At 35.4% G+C, this 11,725-nt stretch overlaps 1 pseudogene; it reads left to right on the top strand.

Annotated features, from left to right (window-relative positions):
• The first annotated feature begins 505 nt into the window (after positions 1-505).
• On the top strand, positions 506-2,386 carry LOC138393183 (baculoviral IAP repeat-containing protein 2 pseudogene; annotated as a pseudogene).
• Positions 2,387-11,725: the final 9,339 nt, after the last annotated feature.

Here is an 11,725-nt window from a genome sequence, read left to right as displayed (position 1 = left end):
ATGAGATTTTGGGGAGGGATGTATTAAAGTGCTTTTAGGGAAAGAAGGCTGCATATAATTTTTTAATCTTGTGGCATAATCAGCAATTGGGCTGATATATATCCAGGCTTCATAGCTTATAACCCAGAGTAAATTAAAGGCATAATTTGGTATTTTACAGTTGTTTAGAATTTTGAGAATATAAACCTCCTTGAAAAATCAAAGCGTTTTAGCGTATTTTCAGAAGTGGATCAACTTTTTCAGGCCTTTAGTTTAGTTTTATGCCAAATTATGAGTGAATAGCCCTTGAATTATCTAAAAGAGTTTATTACAATCCCTAAGAGGTCTAAGTAGTATCTTGGTAATTGAAGAGAGATTTTCGTTCTACTTAAGTGTAAACACATATACATCCAGTGAAGAAGGTATAGTGAATTTTATATAAGTAAGAGTCTATAATTTGGTTCCGTTTTTGTGGTAAAAATCTAATTCAGTGTGAAGAGATGGGAAATTTCATGTGAAGGTTTTATCCATCAAACAGTGCTATCACCTACTCATGCACAAAACTACCTCCCAAAGACTTGTCCCAGGTCCCTCACATCAAAAAAATTAAGAGTATAATGGAAGATAGCCCGATCTTGTCAAATTGGACAAATGGCAACAAACAAAAAATGAAGTATGACTTTTCATGTGAACTCTACAGAATGTCTACATATTCAACTTTCCCTGCTGGTGTTCCTGTCTCAGAAAGGAGTCTTGCTCATGCTGGTTTCTACTACACGGGTGTGAATGACAAGGTCAGATGCTTCTGTTGTGGTCTGATGCTGGATAACTGGAGACAAGGAGACAATCGTATTGAAAAGCATGAACAGCTGTATCCTAGCTGTAGCTTTATTCAGAATCTGGTTTCATCTAGCGTGGGAACCACCTCTAAGAATACTTCTCCGATGAGGAACAGTTTTGCACATTCGTTATCTCTCACTTGGGAACACAGTGGCTCATTCAGTGGTTCTTATTCCAACCTTTCACCAAACCCTCTTAATTCTAGAGCAGTCGAAGATTTCTCTCCATTGAGGACTAACCCCTACAGTTACGCGATGAGTGCGGAAGAAGCCAGATTTCTTACTTACCATATGTGGCCATTAACCTTTTTGTCACCATCAGAATTGGCAAGAGCTGGTTTTTATTATATAGGGCCTGGAGATAGGGTAGCCTGCTTTGCTTGTGGTGGAAAGCTAAGTAACTGGGAACCAAAGGATGATGCTATGTCAGAACACCGGAGACATTTTCCCAACTGTCTGTTTTTGGAAAATTCTCTAGAAACGCTGAGGTTTAGCATTTCAAATCTGAGCATGCAGACACATGCAGCTCGAATGAGAACGTTTATGTACTGGCCATCTATTGTTCCGGTTCAGCCTGAGCAGCTTGCAAGTGCTGGTTTTTATTATGTGGGTTGCAATGATGATGTGAAATGCTTTTGTTGTGATGGTGGCTTGAGGTGTTGGGAATCTGGAGATGATCCGTGGGTAGAACATGCCAAGTGGTTTCCAAGGTGTGAGTTCTTGGTACGCATGAAAGGGCAGGGGTTTGTTGATGAAATTCAAGCTAGATATCCTCATCTTCTTGAACAGCTATTGTCAACTTCAGACACTCCCGGAGATGACAATGCTGATCCACCAATTGTTCATTTTGGATCTGAAGAAAGTTCTTCAGAAGATGCAGTCATGATGAATACACCTGTGGTTCAATCTGCCTTGGAAATGGGCTTTAGTAGAAGCTTGGTAAGGCAGACAGTTCAGAGTAAAATCCTAACAACTGGAGAGAACTACAAAACAGTTAGTGATACTGTATCAGCACTTCTTAATGCTGAAGATGAAAAAAGAGAAGAAGAAAAGGAAAGACAAGCTGAAGAAACGGCATCAGATGACTTGTCATTGATTTGGAAGAATAGAATGGCTCTTTTTCAACAGCTGACATGTGTGCTTCCAATCCTGGATAATCTTTTAAAGGCCAGTGTAATTAATAAACAGGAACATGATATTATTAAACAAAAAACACGGATACCTTTACAAGCAAGAGAACTGATTGATACCATTTTAGTTAAAGGAAATGCTACAGCCAACATCTTCAAAAACTGTCTAAAAGACATTGACTCTTACATAAGAACTTATTTGTGGATAAGAATATGAAGTATATTCCAACAGAAGATGTTTCAGGACTATCACTGGAAGAACAATTGAGGAGGTTGCAAGAAGAAAGAACTTGTAAAGTGTGTATGGACAAAGAAGTTTCCATTGTATTTATTCCTTGTGGTCATCTGGTAGTGTGCCAGGAATGTGCCCCTTCTCTAAGAAAATGCCCCATTTGCAGGGGTATAATCAAGGGTACTGTACGTACGTTTCTCTCATAAAAGAAAAATAGACTGTATCTTAGCCTATATAGAAAAATCTTTAAAATATTGTTGAACATTTGATGCCATCTGAAGTAAAAGAATTACTGGTTCTTCAATTAGTAACATTTGTGTTCTAATCTGCTTTGGTACTAATTTCTAAAAAGATGGTATTTTATATTTAATCTTAATCTATGTATTTACAAGGAAAGGTTTGTGTTTGATGAGATATGTAAGTATATATGTGTGAAAGCTTTGAGTCATGTGTTACAGTGTGTATTAAAAGAACTGGAAACAGGGAACACTCGAGTTCAGCGTTATGATGCCAAATTCTCTTTGGTGCTTTTCACTTGTATGGTAAAATAAGAATTTTATCTTACTAGTAAATAAGTTTTCCCCTAGTTTACTTTAGTTTGTGAGAAATATCTTAATAAAGTGCTTTAAAAAGATTGTACTATCAAAAAAAAAAAAAAAAACCAAAACCTCCTATGTACATGTCAGCATATGAAACCTTGACAAGCTATAGCATCCTTCTTAGGCTCAGTTTCTTCATCTAAGAAAAAGGGGTGACAACAGTATGCCATGAAATCATTATGGGAGTTAATACAGTTACATAGCTGCTCAAAAAGGGCATGTTAGACAATTGGTGTTAAATTTGGTTTGTGGTTTTCTTTACCTCCAAATGTCTCCACAGTTGAAAGAGACAAGATCTCAGTGAAATAGGAAGATACGGTGTAAGTAACTACTAAAAAATCAGTGGAAGAGATTCGTAATTGGAATGCAACTTGTGTCAGTTATATTTTCTGGCAATGAGTAAAATAGTAATAAAATTATTTCTGCATGGTAATCTCAAAAGACCAGAGAAATCTTGAATACACAGGAATTTTGAATCTTAAGATCTTAGCAATGAGATGGATATGTTATTTTCATCTGGACAGCATTTATTTCTTCTTTTCCTATAATAGCATACGGATTTTTGCTACCGTAATCTGCGCTTTCTCCATTTAGTGGGAGATAAACCCAAAGCTCATGGTATACACCTAGAATAGACTGTTCAGAACTTCAAGATACCCAGACACACCTTGCTCTCCTGGTTACTTTCTTTCCTTAAATCTTGAATTCTAAGGGTAACTCCATAACCTTTCATTAAATTCCTGTTGTGGTTAGGTCAGTATGAGTTAAGAGTTGGAAGCAACAGAAACTAATACAGGCTACATTTGGAGTAAAGTAATAGCACAAAGGCAAATAAATTAAAAATTATAAGACACAATGAGTAGATAATGCTAATAGATGGCAGAGTTTATGCTAAAGAATAGTAGAAGAGAAGATTAAAAAATTGAGTGGAGCTGGATTGTTGAAGACCTTGGAAGATAGCCAAGATAGGCGATAATAATCTGTTGTTATGTCAGAAATCTACTGAAAGGGTAAATGCCTATGAATTTTATTTTATTTTTTTCAGTATGATAGTTTCCCAACCAATGTGCAGGATATCCTAGATATCTTTAGAGTATATATTCTGAGACTGTAACTTGTATATACTTTTCTGTACAGCAATTTCTCGCCATTTGAAATGTGTCAATGCCTTGTTATCATCAATAGACCCTAATCTCCCTGAGTGTGGATGAGGATAAATCGTGTTTAGGGAGAAGCAATGGTCTAGGATTCAGCAGGATTTGAGTCCTAATTCTGGTACAGATGAGGTAAATGAACATAAACAACTGCTTAGACATGTCCAGACTTCTGTTTTATCATGGACTAGAACTGGTCTTGGCCTGGGGGTTGGGGACTGCAGTGCTTTGTGATCCAAACACTTATTTCTACCAGAACAGCAACACCAAAAAAACAACAGCAATGACAACATTTTATGTTCTGTGACTGCTCACGGTCTCTGAGATAATCTATTTGGTGTTCTTTGTTTTTGTTTTAGATTTTTCAAATCAAGTTTGTCTTCTATGTTAGGCAGTATACTTAGTATTGCAAATATTTTTTTACAAACAAAATTTCTATTTTAGGATAATTTCAGATTTATACAAAAAATTATGAAAATAGTGCAGAGGGTTCCCATATACCCCATACCCAGTTTTCTATATTAAGTACTTAAATTTTTTCATGTAATTCTTATATCTATCAGATGAGTATTGTGATACACATCAAGTGAAGTATAAGACTTCTTTCTAGTTCTTTTTATCTTAAGAATATATCTCACTAAGAAAGTTACTTGGATTAACCCCTTTTTTGTGTGGTTATGTTATCAATTTAATATGGAGTTAAGTTTATTTGCTCATTGTCTTTGACTTTAGGGTTGGCTTTTAGCCTTTTAAATTTATTTTCTGAATTATAAAATATTTACATATTGAGAATTAAACTATATAAAAAGTTGTACTAAGTCACATCTTTAACTCTTCCACCTTGTTTTCATGCTCCCACAGGGAACCATTTTTTAATTTTCTGATGTATCAATAGTGTGTGTGTGTGTGTGTGTGTGTGTGTATATATGTATACATACACGCTGTACGTATATGTGTATGTCTGTGCATGCACACAAATGAATATATATGTACATGTGTGTTTATTTACTCATATTTACCCATATTTTTTACTCAAAAGGCCTGCATAGATTAGTTTATACTTTGTTATTTTTACCTAACAGCATATCTTAAAAATAACTCCATATTCCTTCATTATAGTATATGAACATTTTCTTTCTGTATGGGTAAATAGTACTCCACTGTGTGTATGTACTATAGTGTGTTCAACCAGTCTTCTGTTACTAGGCATTTAGGTTTTTCCCAATATTTTGTTGTCACAATTAATGCTATCATGAATACGTGCATTTGTTGTCTAATTCTTGTGGAAATATTTTTTGTGGGGGTAAATTGCTAGGATACCGGGTCAAAGGATGAATGCTTATAGAGATTTGTTAGATGTTAAAAAATTCTTCTTCACAAGGATTGAAGCATTATGTAATCCAACTAACAGTGTATGAGGTTACCTCTTTCCCTGTGGCTTCCGCAGCATAATTTGTTGTTAGATTCTTAAATGTGACAATGCTGATAGGTAAGAAATGAATGTAAAATGTGTTATTAATTAATATAAGACCAATACGGTTAAATGGCTTCATGCAACATTTTAGAAATTAAATTTTAGCCAAGCCAAGTACAGGGCACCTTGGCATTTAACCAGAAGGCTGTAAAAGTTAGGTATTCTGTAACTATTGCTTTGACAATGTGTAATGTTGCTCATCTGAAGAAAGACTTTTTTGTGTCTCAACTCTTCTTAGTGGATTTGTGTGGCATAGAGCCACATGTCCAAAGGAACAAGTAATTTTTTTCATGAAAATGCATCACATTATTCAAAGGTGACTTCTAGACTCTTCAAAACACCGTTTTGTTTTTTTTTTTTCCTATGTACTCAGCCACATGTTTACAGGCTCCGGTATCAGATAATTGACCTAAACTGAAATGTTTATTGTATCAAAAAGATTTTAATAAAATATACTTTTATTGGTGAACATATCCCTTGGAGCTTACCAACTGTGTTTTATTTGAAATGTATTTAGAAAGGATGATTTAGATCAGAGAAACACCTGCCTGTAAATGCTCTTTGGAAATTGTAGGTCCCACTAGTATGAGAAAGGCAAAAGTCAGCTGAATGGGAGGGTGTGACTCCTACTCTTCATTAGAGATCACTGCTTGTGCACTCTGATGTCTTTAAGATGATTGTGACTAAGTCAGTATAATTTTTTTTAAAGCAACAAATCGTAACAAAAAAAAATCAGTTAAATTGCAAGGAGGGTGAATGGCTTTTGGTCCTAGCACTGTCCTTTATAACCTAAAGCAAGTCATTGAATATTTCTGGACCTCAGTTTCCCCCCCATAAATGTGATCAGTTAGGGCTAGTTGATCTTTAATGTCTTTTATAGTTTGAAATGTATTCTTGCTTTTAATTACGCTATGCATCTTTGCTGTCTATGTTTAACCCATGGCACTTCCGTAGGGAATGTGTAGGTCTACATAGAAGTTACCTTGTTCTTGAGTTTTCAGAATCTTTCCCAAAATTATTGTTTTAATACCACTTGCAAATAGTCTATAGATTATTATGTACAATAGAAGTTTGAAATTTGTGAGATAAAGAAGCTACCATTTATCTAAAACTGCAGGAACTAGAGATAGGGAAAAAGCATATTTACTGATGGGCTACAACAACACATACACAAACACACCATACACACACATGCAACATGTCACCTTGTTAGGATCCTTTTTTTCTGATTGGAAAAATCAAAAAGTGAGGTAAGGCAGAAGTGGCTGGTGTGTTTAATTATATTCTTTTGTTAAAGCATCATTTTTGAGAACCTTCTATATAAAACCATGTTTTTAGGTATTAAAAAAATAGATACAGAAATCAGCATTATCAGTAAGCATGCAATTTAACTGGAAAAGATAAAATATAAATGCATGAGATAATTACAAACATAAAGCATAAAAACACACGTTTTAATAACTGTGCAAAAGAATATTTAGAATTGGTGGAATTAACCCAAGAAGGCTTCTTAGGTGAGAGCAACTTCTGGTCAATTAATCTGCTTCTCACTGAGGACTGAAGCCCAATTTTTCCTCCTTTCAAGAGCTTAACTGTAAAATGACCAGTAGAAATCAGTTGCAATAAACTTCAGGCCTATTCTAGATTTTATTTATTATATATTGAGAAAATATTTAAATAGCCATTTGTTCTTTGTGACTCTCAAGCTCAGGTAATGTTTCTACATCTTCTGCCTTTGGGGGTTGACTGCCAGAGGCTATGATTCTGACTGTGGTTCCTAGGAATGATTAGAAGCTCTTATGATTCAGCACCTTGGAGAGCTTCAAGAGGATGTGGGTGATGTAGGTGTGACATCAGCCATCCAGAGGATTTGGGGCAGTCCGGTTCTATTAAAAATGTCGCCTGGACTACTTGAAGGAGACAGGTAGTCTCTCTTGACTCTCTAAACCAAACAACCACATATATTCCTTAAAATATTCAATAATATCATTATTGAATATTGTACTCCTTGTTTTTGCTCTTACAGTTACTTCTTCATTAGTCATCTGTGTACATATATTCTTCTGGCTTGGTGCTTTGACTTCTGTAAAGATAAACTCCTAGCTGGATATCAGTAAGATGGTGGAATAGGGCATTCTAGAATTTGTACCCCTGCAGGAATATCAATTTGAACAACTACCTGTGCACATGAAAATACCTTCATAAGAGCTAAAGAAATCAGGTGAGAGATTATAGCACCTAGATACAGCATAGAAATAGGAAAAAAATGCATTAAAGGCAGGAGGGACAGTTTTATATTACCTGTATCACTCTACTTCCAACCCTAGTCAGCACAGTCTAGAGGGAGATACTTTCCACTTGGGGGAAGGACAGAGAAGTGAGCACCAGACTTTGCTTTAGACTACAAAACCAGGCCAACTCCAGTAAAAGCCAGCATGAGGCTGACCCCTACAGCCTCAGATTCCAGTCCAGAGCCCATGGACTGAACCTCCAAGTCCTCATAGTTTCAGGTAGCATCCTATAGCCCCAGGCCTCAGGCCTGTTCCAAGAAGCTGGGCCCCCACAGCCCTAGTCATCAGGCTATCCCCTGTATGTATAGGATCCAGGCCCACTCAATGCCAGGCCAGCCTCTGAGGCCCCATGATCAGCCCAGAGCAAGTTAAGCTCACATAGCCTCGGTTTCAGGCTCACCCCAGTACCAGGTCAGTACCCCTGCCCACAGGTACCAGGCCAGCACCTGTGAGCACAGGCACTAGGCCTGTCCCTGTGGCCCCAACCTATAGGCCTCAAGACCCAGGGTCAAGGCCTTTTCAGCAGCTGTAGGGGCCAGGACTGGAACAGCCAAAATAGGTACGGGCTTCAGGATAACTCCTCTGAGCCCAGGTTTCAGGTTGGCTCCCACAATCTCAGGATTCAGGCTATCTTTGCAGACATAGGAGCTAGGCAGCACCTGTACATCCAGCCTCTCCAGCTAGTGTATCTAGTGTACCTACTACACGTTTCTGCTTGTAGTTCCCATGAGGCTTACCTAAAATGTCTTCAAGTTATAACAGGCTATTTTAAGCTGATAATAAGTTAGCTTTGATCATAGCCAAAAATTTTACGTTCTCCAGGATAGATGATATATTATGCCACAAAATGTACTTTAACCAATTTAAGAAGATTGAAGTCATAGCAAGTATGTTTTCTTACCACAATGTCATGAAACTAGAAATAAATAATAGAAGTAGTTTCAGAAAATTAATAAATACATGGAAATTAACAACATGCTTCTGAACAAATGGGTCAAAGAAGAAATTAAAAGACAAATTGTCTTGAGAGAAACAAAAAAGGACACACAACATATCAAAACTTAAGGGATGCAGAAAAAGCATAGCTAATAGGGAAGTTTATGAAAATAAACACCTAAATTAAAAAAGAAAAAATGTTTCAACCTAATGTTACACCTCAAGAAACTAGAAAAAGAAGAATGAACTAAGCCAAAAGTGAGTAGAAGCAAGTAAATAATAAAGATCAGAGCAGAAATAAATGAGATATGGTGTAGAAAAATAATAGAAAATATCAATAAAACTAAGAGTTGGTTCTTTTGAAATGATAAAATTGACAAAACTTTAGCTAGACTAAAGGAAAAAGAGAAGACTCAGAATTAGAAATGAAAGAGACAGTACAACTGAGATCACAAAAGTACAAAGGATTGTTAGAGACTATGAAAAATTACATGCCAACAAATTGGATAGCTTAGAGGAAATGAATAAATTCCTAAAAATAAACAACCTACCATGACTGAACCATGAATACATAGAAAATATCAACAGATCGATACGATGATTGAATCAATAATAAAAAAATTTCCCAATGAAGAAAGGCTTAGGGCCTGATTGTTTCCCTGGCATTTTCTACTAAGCATTTAAAGAACTATCAGTCCTTCAAAAACTTTGCCAAAAGAAATGAAGGAGTACTTTCAAACTCATTTCGTGAGGATGGCTTTACCCTGATACCAAAACCAGACAAGGATACTATAAGAAAAGAAAATTACAGGCAAGTATCCCTGGTGAATATTCATGCAAAAATCCTAAAAAAAAAAAAAAAAAAAAAAACACCTACTGCACTGAATTTGATAGCACATCAAAAGGATCATTCATCATGATCAAGTGGTGTTTATCCCTGGAAAGCAAGGATGTTTCGGCATCTCAAACTTACAAATGTGGTACACCACATTAACAGAATGAAGGACAAAAACCATATGATCATCTCAATAGATGCAGAAAAAGCTTTTGATAAAATTGAATATATTTTCATGATTTAAAATAAAACTCAATAAATTAGGTATAGAAACAATGTAGCTCAACACAATAAAGGGCATGTATTACGAACCCACAGCTAGCATGCTCACCAGTAAATAGTTAAAAGCATTTTCTCTGATATCAGGAGCAAGACAAGGATGCTCACTTTTACCACTTATATTCAACGTAATACTGGGAGTCCCAGCTAGATCTGAGCTAACCATAAAATCATATTTTTTTCTTACTTTCTTTTGCCTTTCCTTCTGTTTGAATTTCACATAAAAGGAATTAATGTGGGATAACATTACAACAGATTTTAATATCTCATTAACATTAAATTATTTTAACACAAAATCACTTCTTGTTTATCTCTTTTTGCCTACGTGAAGAGCTAAGAATGCTTTACCCCAGAGATGCTTGAAATTTTGAACTTGGCTAAATTTGTTTAACTGCCTCAAATTTTTAATGAGGCCATGGTATAAAGAAATCAATGTAAAAATAAAGATGTTAATCTTTTTTGACCCATACGTAGGCAGGCGCAGATAATAATAGACTTTAAGAACATTAATAAGTGATCTGTTCTATACATATGTGTGAGAAGTTTTTATTAATTATTTCTCTGTATATTTTATTCATCATAAAAATAATGGTCAAATTCTTATAATGACTTGCTTAATGAAGGAAAGAATCTCTTTAATAGAATTTTAACATTAGTTGCAATGTTATACTTATTAAAATGGTGTTTTGGTATTGTCATTCAAGCAACATGAAAGACATTACATAAATCACCCTTTGGGGGGAAGAAAGAGAAGAAAAAAGATGACTCAAATTTAAGATTGGGAAGAAAGAAAATTGTAATAGACTTGATATTTTATAAGATGGCGCCAGTTGAGTAGAACTTAACCTCACCACATTTTGAGGCTGGGATGGAATAACATTGTGACCAGCAATTTGTATTTGGCAAAATTGAATTTGGTCAACTTCAGTTTCCTGAATGGGAATTTTGCTGAGATGACTATTGGTGCCTGAATCCTCTTTTGAGGTCTTGATGAGGTTGGCCTGGATCTTGTATGAGAAAGGCCATAATCATAAGTTGGATGTCATTCTTATTCTATTTCTTGGTCACAGTTTGTACAAGAACCCGTAATCATTTCTTTTCAATCTTAAAAACTCTAAGTGGCTGAAAGAATGGCTGAGTCCCTATTCCCTGTATGGACATGTGTTTATCTAGCCTGCTGATATAAATAGTGCATTAGCATATTTTTGTGGCTTTTATGCTTATCCTGAATTTCCAGGAGAAAAAAAAAAAAAGGGTATGCCCTCTTTATACTTAACCCTGTCTCATTTCCACCTCCATTCCAAAGGACGCCTTGTATAATGTTTTGTACGTAGTGAAAATAAAATCACCCATTCACTCACTCACTTGCTGTCTTTTCCTGTCATTATCTGGTAAAAGAAATGTGTCATCACCTGAAAATAGATGAGACATTTATAAGAAAGAAATGTAATTTAATCATATAAATGTTTCTGGGCAGTTTCTTCCTCTGTTTTTTGTATCACTACTTAGTCGAGATTTTCAAAGCAGGTCAGAAAACCTGGATTCTCACTTTGTGACCTTGTGAAATTGATTGGATTTTTATCTACCTCAGTTTATTCATCTTTATAAGAACACTCACATCCATTCAACTCTTTCTATAAGAGCATGGTAAGGATGAAATTGGGAAAAGGGTTGTACCAATTTTAGGAAAAAATAGATTTTTAAAATTATTTATTCAATTTGGGAAAATTGGAAAAAATAAACACATTGGGAATGTATGTAGACATATATATAAATATACATGGACATGTGTGTCTATACGTTTCTTTAATTGAGGCAGAATTTCCATTCTTGTCAGAAATAAGTTATACAAACCTATGTCACAAAAGCATTCTGAATCTAATATTTTTGCATAATTCTTGCCTTGGAAAAAGATAGTTTCACATGGTTAAGGAACACCATGTCTGTTAAAATGAGGTGATTTGAATACGTGAAGCT

This window comes from Eulemur rufifrons, chromosome 10 (assembly GCF_041146395.1).
Source record: "Eulemur rufifrons isolate Redbay chromosome 10, OSU_ERuf_1, whole genome shotgun sequence".
Taxonomy (NCBI): Eukaryota; Metazoa; Chordata; class Mammalia; order Primates; family Lemuridae; genus Eulemur; species Eulemur rufifrons.
Note: the sequence above shows the minus strand (reverse complement) of the source record. Positions and strands in the feature narration are given on the sequence as shown.